We start from the raw sequence: 17,935 nt of genomic DNA, 5'->3' as shown, positions 1-17,935 counted from the left end.
ATGCATGTGACAATGCCATGGGGGCAGATATGTACTGTTGCCAAGGTATCTAAAATATTATTTTTGGCATGATGACAATGAATTTGTTCCTCCTATTGAGGCCACTGCAAGCCTGCGGCCCCTCTTGGATTTGGAAAGGTCTCTGTTTGTTTTTAAACTTCCTTCTTTTATTCATTATTTTCTTTATTATTTTGACCTGGAGTAACATATTAATAAATCCCTTTCACTTAAATCATAGTTTCCTTCTGCACTGGGGAATCTAACTTGTACTAAAATTCTGGAAGACAAACAGGACAAACACAGCACAGATGGATTTTATACTCACAGACCATGGTACAGTTACTGTGACTCAGAGAAGAGATGAGCACTGCCTTGGGAAGCTGTTTGAATCATCAGATTTATGACTGTGAGACCTTGATTTGGCTGGACTGGATGTTCCTGGGACATGGTGTGAGGGATGCAGAAGTTCACATATGAGGAGCATAGGCCTAAAATGCTTCTGATGAGAGGGTGGATGTGGGGGAGGTAATAGACTGCACAACTTTAACCACAGATACACAGTTATATTTACACATACAGTTCCACATTCCAACTCACACTCATACACACTCACAGACACACATACAACACAGAGTCACATTTACAGATGAGTTCTCATATCTGAATACACACACAAACACAGATACCAAAATTCATACTTATGGCTACAGTCACAATCCCAACACGCATGTACTCACTGTCACACAATCACAGGCATACATAGACACACTCCCAGATAAGTAACGTCCAAACACACACACACACACACACACACACACACACACACAAAGACACAAATAGTTACAAACACAGATGCAGTCCCACATCCCATCACACATATACATCCATACCCCCCTCAAACATGCACACTCACAAACTGACACACAGCACCAAAGGCAGACTCAGAAACCTCCCCATTCACAGCACCAGGGGTGGTTTTCTTCATTTCTTTCAACAGGTCCACTCTGTCTGGCCTGGAATCACTGTTGACAAGGCTGCTCTTGAACTTCAAGACATACTTTTGCCTCTGTTTCCCTAGTGCCCATATTAAAGGTATGTGTCACTGTGCTTGGCCGTCAAACACAGAATTTTTAAAATATAATGTTTTTATATCACTAAAAGTAGTTTCTTTATTCACAGAGTGTATTCTGAGCACTGTTTTCCTGCCCTCATCTCATCTGAGACTCTCCCCAGCATCCATCTTATCCAAATAATGACAGGCAGAGGTCATAGGACTATTTACAAGGTCATTTAAGTATTGAACTCATGGCATTCTTTTATATATGTAAATTCTTTTATACACACACACACACACACAAAGAATGACTTAAAATCCATGATTTCCCATTCATTTTGCTCAGATAATATAAATAATATCAAAAGTTCAATTGAATAAAAACAATATTTAAGTATGTGTAGTCACTTGAAAGTGGACTTGCTTCCAATGGGTCATATGTTTAAACTTTGTTCTCTGTATGATGGTGCTCTTTAAAAATGCTGTGGAAAGCTTGAGAGGTGGTGCCTCAGGAGGCACTGTGTTACTAGGTGTGGATCTTGAATTCTTATATACCAGTTATCTCTGTGGTTTACTCTCTACTTGCAGGATGCAGGTGCAGTGGGAGAAATCCTGCATCCCGTGCCTTTCTGTCGTAATAGACTGTGCTCCTAACTTCTTCAGTCAACTAGACTCTTTGTTTCTGCAATTGCTTTCTGTTAGCTATATTTCACAGAATAGAAAAACAGCCAGTACAGCTGTAAATGAAAAATATTTTATCTATAAGTGGTAGTACAAGCCTACCTGGGAAGGGGTGATGTGATATGTAATGGCACATGGCTTGAGCACTCAGATACAGAGAGAGGTAAGGTGTTTGGAGCACAAATCTAATAAACATAGTCAATACATCAAAGACTTCAGAATTAGTCATGTTCCTCCAAGTCTCAGAGAACACTGAGGAAAGGGAGGTTGGAAGAATGTAAGAGGTGGAAAACTGCCTCCGTCAGATTGGTATCAGGCAAGACTGTACGACATTTTCATGATCAAAAATTGGTTTTGGAAGGCTTAGGCAGATTAGAAAGTGCCATTCCTGGACATGTGTTTCTGGGTTTTATAAAAAAGCAAGCTAAACAACCATGGAGAGCAAGCTGGTAAGCATTGATTTTGTGTGATTTTTGATTCAGTTCCCACTTTCAGTCTCCTGCCTTATTACATGATTTGATTCTTCTCTATAATTATCTGTGAGAGCTATGGTGATATTATTCATTCTCTTCTCATGATGCTTTTAAGAATGGTTTTTATCAAATAAAAAATTATAGTCCAGAAAAATTTAAAATTCTTTTGATGACAGTACAGACATGGAAAACACAGTCAAATATACAATCACACTTATAAGTACAGTCATATATCCCAACAGAACACACAAACACATTACCAAACACACACACACAAACACATACATACAGACATCCATAAAATGTACTTTAAAAAATATTCACTGGTAGACGGGCTGACTTTCTTTTTTACTTTCCTTCTACTGGCACATTTTGTTAGGCCTGGACTCACTATCTAGACCAAGTTGATATTGAACTATGAAAGATTTTCTAGTCACTGCTCCCATATAACTGGATTAAATGAATGCATCACTCTGCCTGACATTCACATGAAGAGTCTTAAAAAATTATTCATTTTTTGAAAATATTTACACACAATATGTTCTGATAGCTATTTCCCTCCTTCATTCCTTCCCAGGTCCTTCTTCTCTCCCACATTGCTCAGTTGCACAACTGGAAGAATTTTTGGGACATTGAAGAGAATTGCCCCATGGTTTTCACTTTTATCTAGGCAACAAATGCTTCAAAAATCCATAATTACCTAAATATTTCTTTTTTAAAATCATTATACATTGATTTCTTTTTTAGATTACAATATTCTTATTAACGTATACAATGTAAGGTGATAATATTCAGTACTACGGAGTTGGCTTGGAAGTAAGGTGTCTGCCTCCCAATATGAGTATCTCAGTTTGCTTCTCAGTATTTAACTAGGAACCTGGGTATGATGGTTTTTCCTTATATTCCCATCAGTCAATAGATTGTGACAGGAGGCCCTTTGGGACATATATCTAACCATTCTATCTAAACATGTGAGCTCCAATTTCAGTGTGAGAAATGATCTCAAAAAATAAGTTAATGGGCAATTGAGGATGATTCTTCTAATCAACATGTGGCTTCCACAGTCATATGCAAACATACACATATGCAGACACTGTATCAGCAATGAGCATTTTCATTCATTCAAATATTTCCTTTTTCCTGGATTGATATTGTAGATATTTAGAACTATCTCATGGATGTCATGTCATGAATCTCTGTGAAGAGCTAAAGTGTGTCAAGTGGCTAAACCGCTATTGTGTGAATCTAGAACTGAACTCTTGTAATGCACTGTGAACTTGTTCCCTCTCCACCTTGTTCCATCAGCCCTTTCTACTCTAGTGACTGCCATTCCCTCTGCAGTCATGACATCACCTCTATTAATGTGGGAAATTATATCTTTCTGTCTACAATTCTGATATTTTTTTTACTTGGACTTGGTTCTTGACCTTAATACTTTGCACATTAGACAAATACCTTAAAAACAATTCTAAAATAAACACAAGCTACCCCCAATGTTCTCTTCTCATTGCATATCACTTAAGACAAAGGTCATCATACAATAGAAAAATAAAATGTAAAAGATCGATGTTCTGAGCATCAATATCAATAAGGCAGGAATAGGGAGGTCAATTAAATCCATAACAAACCATAGAAGAGAGAGAGAGAGAGAGAGAGAGAGAGAGAGAGAGAGAGAGAGAGAGAGGACATGGATGGGGAAGATGGAGAGGACGGAGAGGAAGAGAAGGAAGAAACTGTATCTTCTGCTGGTGGCTTCTATCCAGAGTCTCGACCACATCTTTGAACATGGAAAATAAGAACAGAGTGTGGACATGAGCATTGCAGTGTCTGCCCCACACTGAAATGAGAAATGCAGAATCTACCGAGCTGAGTTTCAGTATCTGGCATTCAGAGAGGAACTGGGAATCTGAGGCAGGAAATGGAACTGGTATGTCTGGAGAGACTTGTTCAGGGGAAGAAGGCCCAGAACCTGATTGAAACCCCTCACTTCCAATCCCACAGGACACATGACCTGGGCTCAGTTGTCCAAAGGTGCTGTGGTAACCCGTGTAAAGTAATATTATGAGAAAATAAGCATCTCCTGAGTAAACACATAAGCACTCAGAAAGAAACACAGAAACAAGGCACAGATTAACCTACACAAGTATAGACATAGAAGAAAAGACAGACAGATGTGTATTAGCACCTTGTGTTGCTCGAAAATGTTCTGTTTCTATCTGTCATTCAACCTACTTAAAATGTCAATATCATGATTGTTTATAATGTTCTGTGATTATATTCATTCATCAGACTACTCTCTCTCTTTTTCCTCTCACTACTTTGACTGTTCTGTTTTCTCCCACTTTCATGTCTCTTCACTCTTCCCTCCCCCTCTGTTCCTCTTCCTTCCTGTTTGCTTCTTTCTTCTGCTCACCAGAAGTGAGATTACTGGATAACACGGTCTTACATGTGTAAATCTCTGAAGAACCACCATAGTATTTGTCAATGTCACTATAAAGCGATGTTCACATCAATATAGCACATGAATCCCTTCCTCTATATCCCCCACACACATTTCAATACTTTCCTTTGGCAAATGGCACTTGCACCATTGGTTACAGGCAGCTTATCCTTTAGGTTTTAATATCCTTGACTCTGATGATTAGAGATGTTGGCCTATGCAAGGTCTTCAACCTATATTAATTTGTGAAGATGAAGGAGTGCAATCAGTGCAATCAGAGGATGGAGGGCAGGAAGTTGTCTGCCCATGAGGACATCACCTTTCACAACTGTATTCCCCGAACTTGTTTTACCTTGTGGACCCATTTCTCAGACAAGCGAGAGTAATGAGTTTCTATGAGAAGAAAAATGAGACTGATATCTTGAATGAAATAAATGGTGTTCTAACCTTTAACAAGAAGGATTGACGCTTCAAGCACAATATTTATTAGTCAAAAATTAGGCTGTACTTTTGAAATATTATGATTTGAATCAAGGTTTCATACATACAAACCAAGAACTCAGCCATTGGTATAAGTCCCAGAACTGGACGAATAAAGAAATACTTTATTTTTAATTGTATATATACACTTCTGTGTGGGTAGTGTAGTTATCATGGAGACAAACAGAGGGTACAGGATTCTCTGTACTCACAAAAGTTTTTGAGCTGCCCTGAGACTAGGGTTAACACTTTCCAGGTTATTTTCTTTCCTTAGAATGTGTTACACTTCCCTAACCATAATCACTTCTGCCCTGCTTGATTATTTTCTTCTGGTCAGAGTGTATTCTGAATTTACAAGGTAAAGAAGCCGTTAAAATATTTCTGTAGTTCAATTTCTTGCCACAGAAGAAAAACTGAATAGAATCTAACTCTGAGCTTTGATCTCCATGACTGCAAAATGAATGGGTTTGCCAGCCAAGAAGTTGTCCTATTTATGGGATGTGTAGATAGCATTATCACTGGGACTCATTGGCCAACCAGACAAACCAATTGACAAATTTCAGGCCCAGTTCTAGAACCTGTGTCAAATATATACTACAGGTTAATAGAGGAATACATATGTCATCACGTGTAGAGAGAGAAGGGAAGGGAGAGAGAGAGAAAGGAGGTAGAAAGGGAGGAAGAGCAGTGCCAGAAGGAGAAAGAGCGGGAGAACAAAAAGAGAGAGAGTAAAAGAGGCAGAGGGCAAAAACAGTACAATAAACAAACAGAAAAACATGTCACAATAGAAAATAGATATTTGAATAAAACTGTGAACACTTCAAGAATTACTGTAGAGAGAATCTTAGAATGTGATATGGAGATGCAGCCCAGACACAGAGGAGTCCTTTTATGCCTCTCTGAACAGGCTCCTCTGTTGCACAGAGCTCTGTGTGCTCTCAGCGCCCCCTGCTGGTCCTGAGCACCTTGCATGGAGGTTTGTGTCTGAGCTCACAGTAGCTTTCACTCACTGTGTCTCTTGCACAGTAATACATGGCTGTGTCCTCAGACTTCAAACTGCCCATTGCCAGGTATAGGGTGTTCTTGGCATTGTCTCTGGAGATGGTGAATCGGCCCTTCACAGCGTCGGCGTAGCGGATGTTATTACTATCATAAATAGATGCGACCCACTCCAGGCCCTTCCCTGGAGCCTGCCGGACCCAGTACATCCAGTAGTTACTAAAGGTGAATCCAGAGGCCACACAGGAGAGTTTCAGGGACTTTCCAGGTTGCACCAATCCTCCTCCTGACTCCACAAGCTGAACCTCACACTGGACACCTGCAAACAGAGATTCCTCATTAGACAACTCTCACAGAATTCAACTTTCTTCTTCTAATGTACACAAATGCACACAGCATATGGTCTCCATAAATTACCTTTTAAAACAATGGCAAGGAAAAGCCAACTGAGCCCCAAGTTCATGGTGAATGTTCTCTGACAAGTGGTGATCAGTGAATGGGAGGACCAGGGAACTCAGCTCTGGGCTCCTCTGTCCCAGCTGCAGAGTCAGGGCAGTGCTGGTTTTCATTGGCACAGAGAATCCTCATTTGCATGTCTTCCTGCTCTAATTACTCTAGAGATGGAGCCTTGAGGGAAGGCAGTGCTCATAACAGATATAAGGCATCAAAATGAATGATGACAGTTATAGAAATTGAAATAAAATTGTAGTTTTGGATTAAAAATTTTCTTATGAAGAATTCACAGTACTCTAGTTAGTTCCTTTATGTGCGTGTGCACAGAACATGTGGATATTTGTTATCAGGTCTCCTTAGTACATATTTGAAATTAAATACATATAAATTAAACAAACACAAATGTTTCTACACAGGAACTCAGTTTTTCCTACGTTCTTTGCTGTAAATGGATTCTCCCTGATGTGGCTCTTTGACAAGGTCACAACATTCAGATGCTGTTAGAATAACTCAGTCTCTGTTGCAAGAACACTTGGGAATTTTCTGAATTTTACTTATTTTTGAGACCACTCTGTCCCCATATTATAGGAGAATAGAAGTGAGATATCCCTTGTCACTCTTTCTCTCCACTGCTTTGACTTGCTAAGGAGACCTATGTCCAGTAGCATCAAATGAACTTTTTCTATTCTCTCTTTGATTCCTTTAAACTCCCCACTCCACTGTTATCTTCTGTCATCATTACTCCAGGCAACTCATGACTGTCTTTATTTTGTGTTAGAATAGTTTTCATTTACCTAAAAAATATAATTTTCAAAACCAGCATTTTGATTAAGTTTTAGGAAATACTTATTGTTATCTAAGCAGTTGCCTGATTTCCCTCCTACTCATCTACTTTCCATCGTCAGTGCCAGTGTTTGCTTTAACAGCACCAACATTACCCTGTGCTTCATTCTCCTTGTCCCTCACTTAAGATGTCTTCCCTTCCTAGAGTTCCCATTCTCCTAACCAGGTCTAAAAAACAGATGCCAGAACACCTGACACAGAGAATCTAGGTTCTGAATATCACAGCAACAGGCAGTCTTCACCCTTCTCAATATTAGTTATATTTTATGACATAGCTGTTTCCAGTTCCAAATACATTCTTTGAAGACTCAGAGAACACGGAGGAGAGGAGGTGGAAAGAACACTTAAGAGGCTGAGCATAAAGAAGAGTGCTGTTTACTGCTGGATTCTGGATTTGACATGGCTCTCACTTTCAGGAACTCATAATGGCAGTTGTTTTCTGTGTAAGCATAACTGAGACCAAGTCACTCAAAACCATTGTGTTCATTATTTCAAGGCCTTCCCTCTTACTGATGATCTGTTGGATATAAATCCTTTCCTGAAAACTGAGACACTTTCTTTTTATAATGTGATCTTTGGTAGGTTTCTTATACAGCAGTGCCTGCCTATACATCCATGCACACATGGGCAGCATTAACTAGATTTAAAGATGTCAATAAGTTGCGAAAGGCATATGTTGGGGATTATATGGAGGGGAGCAGAAGGAAAAATAGAGTATAAATGTGATTATATTTCATTGTACATATTTAGGGTGTACAATTTCTCAAAATGGAGATAAAATAGTAACTATTGAATGGCTGAGTTGTTTAAAAAATAAATCCCCAAAGAAAATTCTTAAGGAAGATACTACTAAATATGGAAGAAATGGGCTGGCAAGGCAACATTTAGAAAAAGAAATGGTGATGAATGTTTATCCACACTTTATTTCAAACTACATTGAAGTACCTTGATAATAAAGTTAGTGTGGCAAAAGCTCAAATGCTGACATATGGGGTCTGTGAAAGAAGCAACAGACCTGAGGTGGTTGATGATGCTTGTTGAGGTTCCCAGAGAGCAGTAAGGATTTGCAAGGTCAATACAGAATTCTCTTAGGCATACATGGGTCTTCTGTCAGGTAGAGAGCATGACACTGGGCAATTTGAGTTAGGAGTAGGAGCGGTATTGACTAAACATACCAAGACAGTTGTATATCTGTTAAAACACAGTTCATCAACAGTTTTTGAGTATCCACTCAGTTTAAAGACAGTGGGAGGCAACTATGTTACCTAACATAGATTTCCCATCCTTTGGAAACAGGCATTTTGACCAGGAAGCCTGGAGAAAAACAATCCATGGGTTCAGAAAGCACAGAGACCAAGAGTGTCTGCTAGCATTAAAAAATTCCATAAATATTTTTCTAATGGAAAAATGCATGGAAACTTATCTAAAAAGGATAACTAGTGTCAGTGTGAATTTCCCAAATTAGCAAATATAATCATATGAGGGGATATTGACAGAAACTTTAGAGAAGCAATAAATACTTTATTATCTTATAGTATAGTGATTTCATGGGTGTTTACTCACCTGAAAACTCTTCACAATGTACTTGTATGAAGAGATTATTATATGCTCACAATTCCTCAATAATTTTTTTGAAATATCTGAGTAATGTAAATTTGAAGGGGAACATGGCAAGTACAGGGGAATGCACAAAATGAAGTAATCCCACACTATCTACAAATAGGGTATAATAAGGGGTTCTTTAATTAAAGGGGAACTCAGAGATCAAAGGGGATTCAAGAGTTGGGAGGGACCTCAACTGGATTTTTTGACTGAAAGAAGAAACCTCATATTTTAAAATTAAAGCAAGAGTTCATGCAGCATAGTCTATAACTTCAATACTTCTGAATTGAGCCCCAATGGTCTTGGAACTCCTGTTAGTCCTTTGCATCCACTCCTGCTTCCAAGCTTCTCTGCAGAGGGACTTTCTGCATATCACACTGGATTTCCCTCACTGTGTGTCAGTCACAGTAATACATGTCTGTGTCCTCAGTTTGCAGAGTGTTGCATTTTAAGAAAACTTGTCTCTTTGGGGTGTCCCTGCTGATGGTGACTCAGGATTTGAGATCTGAGTTATATTTTCACAGATAGAGTGATGCACAGGAAGATGTAGGAGGTGACTTTGACTGTGGCCATCATTTTTGAGTTGATGAAGTAGTAGGATGCTCTCAATTTTGAGACCATGATGAAGAGCAAATGTCAATTCCTCAACTATCCGAGCTAGTGAGTTGCCAGTCCATCTTCTGGCTTTTGTGTCTTTACTGGTAAATGCAACATTAGAGATTTAGTTACAAACAACATTTTGTGGAAGTGGCGGGCTTGGAACTGATTGGCTCAGACGTGGGCTGCCTAGTAACCATGGAGTCACAATTACTTTCTGAAACAGCACCAGTTACAGCTGCAGTCACTGTGAAGGTGTTAAAGAACAAGTTTTTATTTTATATATACATGCAAGAAAAGAAGATGATAAAATTAAAGTAAACATGGCAAAAATTAACAGTTTCAAATATATCTTAGATGACAAATCAAGAATCATTAAAATCATCTGAACTTAAAACATGCAGAAGCTTCCTTGATGAAAAAAGTGAGGGGAAAGAGTTACAAAATCTATAACCACAAAATTTTATCTCTTGCATGTTTAATATAAACAGAATGTATTTTAGCAGTGAATATCCAAACATTATATTTCAATTTTTCTGGATAATTTTGTCTCATGTGAATAAACAGGAAAGTCTCTAAACTGTCTAAGAATCAGGAAAACATAAAAACTGCCTAACCTTGACCAAATTGCAACCCAATATTTACAGCATGGTCTTCTCTAAAAAAGCCGTCAAAAGTACCCAGTGTCCACATCCTGCAATTCATTCTGAATACAAGTATTTCTGTGCATTATGACAAATCCTAGGGTTTCATGTCAGAGTGTCCCAGGTTGTTGACAGTAGGTGGGTATTTCAGGATTTCCCATAGATAGTGTCAGCAAAAAGATTCAGAGATGTTATTTTTGTTGCCCAGACATATGGAGCAGTTGGAGGTTGTCTTGCAGATGGACAATAGTAATATGGATGTTTTTTATATCCCACGTATATGTTAAATTTATTTAAGCTTTGTGCTTATTTTCAATACTGTGAAATACAAAAAGGTATTGTGTAAGAGAGATTATGTACGCCTGAAGACAGAGGATGAATGTGAGAGCCTGGAGAAAACCAATCCACTAGAATGGAGAACACAGTGACTAGGAGAGTCTGCTTCAATTAGAAAAAAAACAGTCAATGTCAGTCCAAGTGTCACAAAGACCAGTGGCCATTGAGCAATGCAGGGAACACATCAAGTGAGCATACTGTTGTAAATAAAAATGCCCCATGTTCACTAAAATAATTATATGAGGTAATCATGTAAGAGGCTTCAAGGGAACAATGAATATTTTTCATGTCTTACAGTATCATATTTTCTTAGGTGTTTTACTCACATGAAAATTTTGCAGGGTGCTGATATTTGAATGCACAAATTATTATATGGCCACATTAAATCAATAAACTAATTTACAGAAATATAACCAATGTAACTGCTGTGCCCACTTTTATTTATGGACAATTGCCATACTGAAAACAATTAAGTGAAATTTTTAGGGATGTGATAACGAAAATCACAATTAATTGTGGGCATGTGTTCTTGTACATAAAATTTTTGTGTTTTGCCCAAACTCCTTTACAATAATGTAACAGAACCATGTTCCCTTTTAAAAGGCACAGGGTCTATTTCTCTCCATCCTCATAGCACTGTGATTTCTTTCTTTCCTTTAGTAAATGGGTCTTGAATTATTGGATACAAGCAACGTATCCTTTTGGCTTTAATTTTCATTTTTACGTTGATCAAAGTTACTTGTTCTATGCAACCTACTCTGCCCACATGCATTGGTCAAGATGAAAGAACCAAAGGAGAGGATGGCGTGCAGGAAAATGTCTGTCCATGAGGGCATTAGAGCTATGTGCTACTCTTTGACTCAAATTTCAGACAAGTGATAGAAATGAGTTATATTTGAGAAAAAAAGCTGAGACTGATCTTTTGGATGAGACAAAAAGTTTAGGAGATAAAGGTTTTAACCTTTTACAAGGAGTAGTGGTATTTCAAAAACAATATTCATTAATCCACATGAAGAACACTTTTTGAAATTTTCTATATGTATCAAAGCTTCATATAAACTATGGAGCACACACATTTGGTTAACTCTCAAGAGTGGATTAGAAAATGAAATATTTTGTTTTTAATTACGTGTGTATGTTTCTGTGTGAGTAGTGTAGTGTCCATTGAGACAAATAGAGACCATGGGTTCTCCAGGCTTACAGGTAGGTATGACTTAACTATTGTGGATGACAGAAATTGAAACTGTTTCCCTGAAAGAACAGTATGCTCTCTAAACCTCTGAGCTGCTTCCCAAATGTGCAGATGAGCAGTGGCAACCTTCCATTTTAAGTTTGCTGCAGCCCAGTTCTCAACAGTGGAAATATCAAACCAATCTTCATGAGCATGGAGGGCCTTGTATCAGTAAGAGCCAGACATCAAGAGGACAAGATGACCACTTACCCTATGCAACCTAAGAAGCTCATCTTAGGAAAAGTAAAATTAGAGAAGTCTGATCATGGTTTGGACAGTGTAGAGTGAGACTATTAACCAGTTAGTTGGGAAGGATATTCCCAAATAATGGATTATATGGAAGTTGACCAAAGTTAATAAGAACACATCCTGTTTTCATAATAGGAGAAAGTCAGTTTTAAAGTTAGACAGACCCCCAAACAATAACTATTTGTTTAGCCTGAGGAACCACTGCTTATTGGTCTGATGGGAAAGTTAATTTTTACCAAAATGCAAATGCATGAAATAGGATCTGTCAAAAGCAATGATCAATTCAATCCTTTTATGGAACCTTCTTGGTGTAGAAGGAAATTACGGGTATTTCAGTTTGCAGTGTGTTGTGAGAAAATGACTTTAAATTAGGGAAGCTGTGGTTTCTCTATCACAGGTACAAAAACAAAGAGAACAAATTACAGATCTTTTAAAGTTCTCTAGCTTATAACTGAGCCTAACATCCACCAAGTGTGATGACTGCTCACTCCTTTAAAATATCTGCATGTATAAGAAAAGGTGTGAATATGTATGTATATATGTGTGTATGTAAAACATATAAAGTTTTATGTCATTATATCTAATAACAAGAAGGAGATTGTTAGCTTACAGGGCTTCTGGGAAAAGCTGTTTGTTACATTATTTGAACAAATAAAAAGTTTATTAGACTATGAGAGTGAAGAGACGCCTCTAGAGAATGTTTTTTCTTATTTGTGTTAGGAAGAGTAAAACACGGATTCCAATATTAAAACATATTCTCATGCAGCATTGTCTCGAACTTCTTATCTCATTAAGCAAAAACATACTGGTCTTGGGAGACCCTGTTGGTCCCCATCGCCCCCTGCTGGTCGTGAATGTCTCCATCTGTAGGTTTTTGTGCAGGCTCACACTGGAGTTCACTCACTGTGTCTATGGCACAGTAATACATGGCTGTGTCCTCAGTTTGCAGACTGTTCAATTTTAAGAAAACTTGGTTCTTGGAGGTGTCCCTGGTGATGGTGATTCGGGACTGGAGAGCTGAATTATAACTTGTGCTTCCATCACCCCATATACCTCCCATTCACTGCAAACTCATTCCTGGAGATTGGCGGATCCAGTGTACAACACTGCTCGTTAGTGAGACCCCAGAGACAGTGCAGGTGAGCGACAGACTCTCTGATGGCTGCACTAGACCAGGTCCTGACTCCTTCAGCTGTATTTGGGACAGGGCACCTAGGGACAGGCAACATCATCATCAATCATTTAACCCATAGATGAAAAACCTGAGTCCCTTTCCTGAATCCCTGATGCACTTACAGCTTGGAAATGTCACCAGGCAGAGGAGCAGCACCAGGACAGCCATGCTGTGTTGGAAGCTCTTGTCAGAAGAAGATGGGGCCTCTCAGCTTGACCATGAATTTCATCCTGAGCTTGAGGACTGCTTTGCATTGGGGGAGGTTCCGGAGAGCATAAAAGGAAGCACAGGCAATGACTCAAATTTCTCCTCCAGGAAACTGAGATTTGCTTTGTGAGTCATAGAGGTACTCAATATTCAACATCAGCAGTATTGCTGTGGTCATGTCTGGATATCCAATTCCAAAGAAACAGGAAATATTTTTTTCTTTTTCTTTTTTATTATTATTAATTTATTTATTTGTTCATAAAAATTTCCACTTCCTCCACTCCTCCCCATACCCTCCCATTTCCCCCACTCCCTATCCTCCTCCCGCCCAACTCCCTACCCTCCTTCCTCTCCAGTCCTAAGAGCAGTCAGGGTTTCCTGCCCTGTGGGAAGTTCAAGTTCCTCCCCTAACCCTCCAGGTCTAGGAAGGTGAGCATCCAAACAGACTAGGATCCCAGAAAGCTAGTACATGCAGACAAAACAAGACCCAGTACCATTGACAATGGCTTCTCAGTCAGCCCCCATGTCAGTCACATTTAGAGACTCCGGTTTGATCACATGCTCGTTCAGTCCCAGTCCATCTGACCTTGGTGAGCTCTCATTCGATTAGTCCCCTTGTTTCCTAGGGTGAACGCACCCCACACGGTTCTGATTTCCTTTTTCATGATCTCTCTCCTTCTGCTCCTCATTTGGACCTTGGGGGGTCAGTCCAGTGCTCCAATGTGGGTCTCCGTCTCTATCTCCATCTATCGTCAGATGAAGGTTCCCTCTAGTCCTGCCTTTCTTGATCACATTCTCCCTCCTTCTGCTTCTCATTTGGACCTAGGGAGTTAAGTCCAGTGTTCCAATGTGTGTCTCTGTCTCTATCTCCATCCATCGCCCGATGAAGGATCTATGATGATATACAAAATATTCATCAGTATGGTTATGGACCAGGGCCAGTTAAGGTACGCTCTTCTCCGCTGCCCAGGGAACAATCTGGGGACCTCTCCTTGAACCTGGGAATCCCTACAGAATCAGGACTCTTGCAAACCCTAAAATGGCTCCCTTAGTTGAGATATATACTTCCCTAGTCCCATATCCATCCTTCCTCCCCCCTTCCCATTCCCCCAAGCCATCCCCAATCCTCCCCCTCTCCCTTCTCTCTAACAATCTCCCCTTATTTCCACCCCCCACCACACACCCCCTGCACCCAAGTTTGCCTGGCAATCTTGTCTACTTCCAATATCCAAGAGGATAGCTATTAGATTTTCTTTAGTTTCACCTTCTTATTTAGCTTCTCTAGGATCACGAATTATAGGCTCAAAGACCTTTAACTATGGCTAGAATCCACTTATGAGTGAGTACATACCATATTCCATTTTTGGGTCTGGGTCACCTCACTCAGTAAAGTGTTTACTATTTCCATCCATTTGCATGCAAAATTCAAGATGTCATTGTTTTTTACCGCTGAGTAAAACTCTAATGTGTATATGTTCCACACCTTTTTTAACCATTCTTCTATTGAGGGGCACCAAAGTTGTTTCCAGGTTCTGGCTATTACAAATAGTGCTGCTAAGAACATAGTTGAACAAATACTTTTGTAGTATGTTAGGGCATCTCTTGGGTATATTCCCAAGAGTGGAATTGCTGGGTCCTGAGGGAGGTTGACTCCCAGTTTCCTGAGAAACCGCCACACTGATTTCCGCAGTGGCTGCACAAGTTTGCATTCCCACCAACAATGAATGAGTGTTCCCCTCATTCCACATCCTCTCCAGAATAGGCTATCATTGGTGTTTTTGAGTTTGGCTATTCTGACAGGTTGAAGATGGTATCTCAAAGTGGTTTTGATTTGCATTTCCCTGATCGCTAAGGAGGTTGAGCATGACCTTAAGTGCCTTTTGGCCATTTGAAGTTCATCTGTTGTGAATTCTCTGTTCAGTTCAGTACCCCATTTTTTAATTGGGTTAATTAGGGTTTTAGTGTCTAGTTTCTTGAGTTCTTTGCATATTTTGGAGATCAGACCTTTGTCTGATGAGGGGTTTTTGAAGATATTCTCCCAGTCGGAAGGTAGCCTTTTTGTCTTACTGAAAGTGTCCTTTGCTTTGCAGAAGCTTCTCAGTTTCAGTAGGTCCCATTTATTCATTGATTCTCTTATTGACTGCGCTCCTGGGGTTCTGCTTAGGAAGTGGCCTCCTGTGCCTATATCTTGTAGACTATTTACCACTTTCTCTTCTATCTGACCCAGCAGGGACAGTTCCTATGCTTTCATAGCCTGCCTGAGGACAGGCTGGCCTTGTGTCAGCTCAGCCACATTCCTTGCCAGCAAGAGGCAGTGATCTTCTAGCAGACATCCTTCGGAGGAAGGGGATTTCCCCAGCTCAATTGCCTTAAGCACTGGGCCTGGGCTGTGAGTGCAACCCGGCAGGAGAGAGTGCCTGTGTTTCAATAGACTGCCTGAGGAAAAATAGGCCTTCTGTCAGTGAAGTCCCTGCCCAACAAGGGAACCTATCCCGGTTCCAGAAGATCCAGCAGAGAACATTTGAACAAAGAGATGGGCAGACACCAAGGCAAGAACTCCAACATTCTGAAAAACAACATGAAAACACCAGATCCCAACGACCCTACAATAGAAGGACTTGAACCTCTTAATTCAGAAGAAGTGGAAAAAAGTGCCATTATGAAAGCAATAGAGTCCCTTAAACAGGATATGAATAACTCCCTTAAAGAACTGGATGAGAAGTACAACAAAAAGATTGAAGAAATTGGTAAAGAAATGGATGAGAAGTACAACAAAAAGTTTGAAGAAATGAGTAAATCCATGAATGATACATGGGAAACCAAGAAAAAACAATCAAACAGGTAATGGAAACAGTTCAAGACTTGAAAACTGAAATGGAAGCAATGAAGAAAACACAAAACAAGGGCCGGCTTGATATGGAAAGTCTAGGTAAATGAACGGAGACTACAGAATCAAGCATAACCAATAGGATGCAAGAGATGGAAGATCGAATCTCAGAGTCTGAAGATACCATGGAGAAAATAAATGCTCTGATCAAAGAAAACAGCAAATCCAACAAATTCTTATCACAAAACATTCAAGAAATCTGGGACACAATAAAAAAACCAAATCTAAGAATAATAGGGATTGAAGAAGGAGAAGAACTGCAGATCAAAGGCCCAGAAATTATATTCAACAAAATTATAGAAACAGGAAATATTATGAGTCATACAATGCATGCCTTAGAAGTAAAACATGGAAGTGTTTACATTAACTAATTCCACAATCATCCAGTGCAGGCAGAAGAGGAGACCATTCTCAATGAATTTATGTATCTCTGTAAGTTCCAGTATAGAATTTAAATGGTATTGATACTTAATGATGATCAGAAATCCTGTTTAAGGAACTACTTAAAATTCTTTCTCTTGGTGTCTGTGGAGTTGTCTCCTTCTTATAATTTCTCAGGAAATAACTTGTGAGGACGCAGTTCACATACATTTCATACATGTGATTTCACATGTTTATCTGTAAGAAAATCTATGGGACTCATTTTGGCCCCATTTTTCAGGCTCAGATTTCACCTTCTCACTTAGGAACATCCTATCTGGACACTAGTTTTCATTTCTCTTGATTTGTTTCATTCTATCCATGTAATTTTATATCTTTTTCTGTCACTCTCCTCAGTTTGTAGCCAATCACAGGTTCCTAAATATGATTGCTGCTTTGGTAAGTGATGGGAAGCAACAGCATGCAGCCAGGTTTGCGGGTTATGTTCACTGTAGTAATAACAAGACAGAGAATATTAAGTGATGACAAGAAGTGGACTGGAAACATATATGAATATGGGGAACCCTGTGCCTTGAATGATAGTCAAGGCACAGATTACAAGTGTTTCTAGTGTCTTTTCCTGTGTCTCATTAATGCAAATCACCAAGGAAGATAAGTGCAGAGCTGGGACCAACCTGTTCATTCAAGACTCAGAAAATGTCTATCTAACTTGGCATTACAGATGTCACAATTTGTGTCCATTAATTTCTTATGCATAGTCTTTTCCCTTTTAACTGTGAGTTGCTGTGGTAGAAAGTGCTCTTCACTTTAAGAAGACAGCCATCCTGTGAAAGCTCTGATTATGATGTGGAATATGAGTGCAATGTTCCCTGTATTTTTTGCATGCTTCAGGTTATTAAAAGATTTTTTTTATATATTGTGCTTAGAATGTTTTATATTGGGTTTGTTTGATATTTTTATTGCAGCTACAATCATCTGGGAAGGGATATCTCAGAAATAAATGAACATTTCTTATACTATATTGAAGAACTATGCATCAATCCAATTATTCAAATATTTTTTGTCCTTAGTTACTTCTAACTAAGAAGATAGATACTTCTTAGATACTAAGAGATACTGCCTAAGTTAGGTTTCCATTTCTGTGAAAAGACACCATGACCATAACTGTTTTAAGGAAACCATATAATTTAGGGGGCTTTTGTGC

General features: G+C 39.2%; 2 pseudogenes across 2 annotated transcripts in view; both read right to left on the bottom strand.

The window, feature by feature from the left end:
* The window catches only part of LOC148120425 (immunoglobulin heavy variable 3-23 pseudogene), a 445,932-nt pseudogene that overhangs the window by 331,043 nt on the left and 96,954 nt on the right, over positions 1-17,935 (bottom strand). The window lies entirely within an intron of this gene.
* LOC148120428 (immunoglobulin heavy variable 3-74 pseudogene) lies at positions 6,067-6,667 on the bottom strand (annotated as a pseudogene). Its single transcript, XR_015739274.1, has 2 exons — positions 6,545-6,667; positions 6,067-6,446 (listed from the first exon to the last, which is right to left on the bottom strand). The product of XR_015739274.1 is annotated as an immunoglobulin heavy variable 3-74 pseudogene (transcript).

Source organism: Myodes glareolus, chromosome 11 (assembly GCF_982192425.1).
Source record: "Myodes glareolus chromosome 11, mMyoGla1.1, whole genome shotgun sequence".
NCBI classification, from domain to species: Eukaryota; Metazoa; Chordata; class Mammalia; order Rodentia; family Cricetidae; genus Myodes; species Myodes glareolus.
Note: the sequence above shows the minus strand (reverse complement) of the source record. Positions and strands in the feature narration are given on the sequence as shown.